Source organism: Zea mays, chromosome 4, assembly GCF_902167145.1.
Source record: "Zea mays cultivar B73 chromosome 4, Zm-B73-REFERENCE-NAM-5.0, whole genome shotgun sequence".
In the NCBI taxonomy this organism is placed as follows: Eukaryota; Viridiplantae; Streptophyta; class Magnoliopsida; order Poales; family Poaceae; genus Zea; species Zea mays.
This window is the reverse complement of record NC_050099.1, coordinates 102,731,869-102,736,088: the sequence shown is the minus strand read 5'-3', so window position 1 is coordinate 102,736,088 and position 4,220 is coordinate 102,731,869. Positions and strand designations below refer to the sequence as shown.

Here is a 4,220-nt window from a genome sequence, read left to right as displayed (position 1 = left end):
AAGGAATACCTTAATAAATATTATACAATCTTCTCTTTTAAATAACTATGAACATATTTCTAAACGGACTATACGCTCAAGGAAATAATTTTTATGTGTGTGCATTTCATACTTAAAATGTTTGGATAAAATAAACAAAACCAAACATATGTATGTATTTATGCACCTCATATTGGAGTTATTTTCGGGTACATTTAATCCTGGAAACCTTGAACTTTGAATCAAAGTTGACTTTCGAATTTGAAATTGAGATAAAACAGAAAACAGAAAATAAAAAAATGATAAAAGGGAGGTTGGGCCGTTTGCCCCTTGCCCTTGGCCCACTTCCAATTACCTACCTCCGCGCAGCCCACGGTCCAGACTACCACTGCGCCGCGGTGCCAATCGCACGCGCCTGTGCCGGGTCCTTCGCTGACCAGCGGGGCCCAGTCGTCATCTTCTTCCCCCACTCACTCGACGCAGACCCAATCTCAACAGAAATCGCCGCATGACTCGGATCCCGCTACTGCTTCCCTGGCCGCGCGGCTGTGGCGCTACTGACGGGCAGGCCCGCTGACCAACCTTCCCATCGCGCGCGGACTTCTTTCGCACGCCTGGCGAGTGGGACCCAGTAGCCGGTCCCTTCCCCAAACGGCGGACCTGTTAGTACCGAGGGCGAAAACTCCGGGGAAATGGTGGGCTCGTCGCGATCCGTGAACTCCGGTGCATGCGGCATTGACCGCTTGGACGGGCACACGCGCGACACAGGCAGGTGGCCCCTTGTGCCAGAAGCATCCTCCTCCCCGTCGCTCGCCAACTGCGCAGTGGTTTCACCGAGCTCCTCCTACCTGACGCGCGCGCAGGGGACGGAGAAGTCGCAACGGCGCCGGATTTCGCGTCAACGAAAGCTCCGCAACCTCCTCCACTTCTCCCTACGCAGCTCCATTCCCCCCTGCGCATATAAGTGAACGTCCGTGGTCGTCGTTGGCCGTGATGGCCGCCACCATGGTCGCGCGCTCCAGCCAGCCGTGGATCCGTTCCCTGCCGTCTCGGCCGAGCGCCAGCACCTGAGCAGAAGAGAGAAACCGAGGAGAGAGAAAGAGCGGGAATGGAGGAAGACCGGAGTGGAGAAAGCGCCGCCGCCGGTGAAACCTCCGGCGCCGGTGTTCCATCCTCTGTGCGTAGTCGCGTGGGTGCGCCAACGTCCGGGGGAATCCGTCCGTGCCTTCGGAGCGGGCTGGGCGACCCCGAATCGGGCGGAATTCCACGCCGGTGAACGTGCCAGAGCAGAACTACCTCCTCCCCGTGGTCGGCTCGCTAGCGCAGACAATCCCCGGTAAGAACATCACGCCCAGAATCGCCTTCATACCCGTATCATGTGGACCGATTTATTTGAGATTTAGTGCGCGTAATTCGGAGGTTAACCCGCCGGCGAGAGACCTCACCGTGGCGGCGGCAGTGCCGTGTCCTAGTCTGCCCTTGGGAGAAGATGTGCCTCCGCCGTCCGATTTTCTTCTAACGCCTAGGATTAGATCCGCCCATATCGCTGTATGATAAGATCTGGGGCGTACGTAGTTAGATCAACGGTGGAAGCTGGATCGCGGTCACATTGGCCATGCACCGTCGATTTATAATCGGAGGGACCGCAGGTAGTACCGATGCATTGAGATGATTGATCTAATACTGGCCATGCGATGTGGATCCTACGGTACACATCCTATATCGGTTCGGATCATAGGCGATTTAATGTGGGCCGCTATACTCTAATCGGACGATCGTGGTGCGACCATACCCCTTCGCGGTGTGCATTTTTCATATGAAACCCTATAGTGTTTGGTAATGAACCCGTAGGCCGCAGTCCGCGTTGGCTGTGCGCTGAGTCTTGTGATTCTTGCGCAGAGGCCCCTGAGTTTCCCTGTATTAGTGCGCCCAGTCCAGAGTGTTGGAAAAAAAAATCAGAAAGTAAATATAGAAATTGATTTTCAATGCAAAAATAATTACTAGAATTGGTTTAATTCATAGAAAATTCATATGATGTCCAAATTAGTTCATTCCAATTTCTATAATTCTATAATATTATTGTTTATCGCATAGTACCTCTGTTTTGGCATGAAAACAACAATAAAATTGATTTCCTAAGTAATCCTAAATCAAATACATAGAAACTTTGGAAATTCGTAACTTCCCCATTTTAATTCCAAATTGAACCATTCAAGTTACGTTAGTCTCGTACAAGTATTTACTACGCAGTAACAACATTTATTATACCATGTCTCATTATTTTATAATTATATCTGTATTTAACTGATGTTGGTTAGTTTGGTCAAACTGCTTATAAACTACTCGAATATGATCTATGGTTAATTTATAACTTAGATTAAAGTTGAGATAACTATATATAGAATAACCTCTCATATGATTTATATTAACCAAATTATAATATAGTTTAATATTTTAATTACACAAATCTTTTATAAAATCATAACTCCTTAATCTTAACTCTGATCTTAGTAGTTCTAGATCTCGCGATCTCGTAGCTTCGCGTAGATCATTATTATTCAGTTTGTACTTATGTTTGGTGTAATGTTAATTCTATCTATACCATGTTTGTTTGTATTGCTGCGTCTAGCAGTGAGGTCATGAGTATCCGAAGAATCACCCTGGTAACTGGAATCTCATGTGCCAGACAAGTTGTGCCCTTGATCCACTTTTGTTACCCAATAGGTCACCCTAGTCTGTTTATCCTGTTTACCTTGTTTAGCCCTGATTCACTTGGGTAGTTATGCTATTGCATTATGTGGTTTCGGGTTAATATTTCATTATATCCATGTTCCTATTATTCTGTTATGTTATTTATGTTCATGATAAGATCATTATGTTAATGGGAACATGGAGCGACCACCCGGGAAAACAGTGCTACCACAAGGGTTTAATGGGACGCCCTTGGCTGATTAACTAGGAAAGCTAGTGGATGACTATCTTACCCGAAAAGGGCAAGGGCAGTAGGGGAGTGGTCAGTGTAGGGAGGTCCTTGGATTGATTTTGTTGCGATGGTGGTCAAGCGAGGGATTCCTGCACTGGAGCTTCTTATAAACTGTAGCGGGTTTTCTGAAGCTAGTGGAACTTTGTAAAGGCCTCGTAGTGTTACCCTGCCTTGTCTCTCGGTAGAGGTGTATGGGATTCATGACCCCTTGGCATATGGGTAACATGACTTGTGGGTAAAGATGCGCAACCTCTGCAGAGTGTAAAACTGGTATACTAGCCGTGCTCACGGTCATGAGCAGCTCGGACCCTCACATGATTAATTTATGGAACCTAAATTCAATTTGTCATATGCATTTGCATGAGATTATTTATTAATTTTGTTCTATTATTTATTATGGTTTGGTATTTACTTACATTTAGTAATTGCTAATAAAATTTGACCAACTTAATAAAAGCAATGCTCAGCTTTAACCCCTATTGTTGATTAGCCTTACACTACACATGAACTCTCACCTTTGGTGAGTTCATGCCACATTATTCCCCATAACTTGTTGAGCGATGAACATGTGTGAGCTCACCCTTGCTATCTCACACCCCCCACAGGAGAAGAACAGGTGGTTCAAGAGGAGCCACACATCGAGGAGTTCGATTCGATCTAGGTGGCATCTCCCAGTTGACTTTTTGACGCCAAGGATGGTATTTAGATATTGTTATATTTATCTTTTATTTTGTAAAACTTCCGCTATGTAATAAATACTCTGATTATTGTGACATTTATCTTTATACACTCTATTATTATATATGTTGTCTTCTTTGGCGCATGTATGAGATGCACCCGACTTTGTCCCGTAGAGCCCGGGGTGTGACTGAAGTGGTATCAGAGGAATGTTGACTGTAGGACGAAACCTAGATAGAAATGGACATAACCATTACCTACTTACCTTACTCTGATTCTTTCTATACTTTTCTTGATCTTGTCTCACCTCCTACTGTTCTACTCTGATTAACCTTACCTTTGTTACTCTGATTCTTTTCTAAACTTATCTTAATCTTTTCTCATCTATTTCCGCTTCACTCTGATTATTCTTACCTTTTCTTTCTAAAGACAAAAGTGGATTTCACACTTTGAAATCCTGTGCCTAAAGTGACCTTTAGGAATAGGAGACCTACTCTTAGGAACAAAAATAAAACTATTTTTTATATAGGTATCTATACGCTTGAGTGTTTGTTCTTTTGATACTTGTTTGATTTGGATC

At 44.7% G+C, this 4,220-nt stretch overlaps 1 long non-coding RNA gene across 1 annotated transcript; it reads left to right on the top strand.

The window, feature by feature from the left end:
- Positions 1-314: 314 nt before the first annotated feature.
- LOC103653569 (uncharacterized) lies at positions 315-3,763 on the top strand. The gene is made up of 2 exons (XR_565557.2): positions 315-1,315; positions 3,568-3,763. It is a non-coding gene; the product is annotated as an uncharacterized lncRNA (long non-coding RNA).
- The last annotated feature ends 457 nt before the right edge of the window (positions 3,764-4,220 follow it).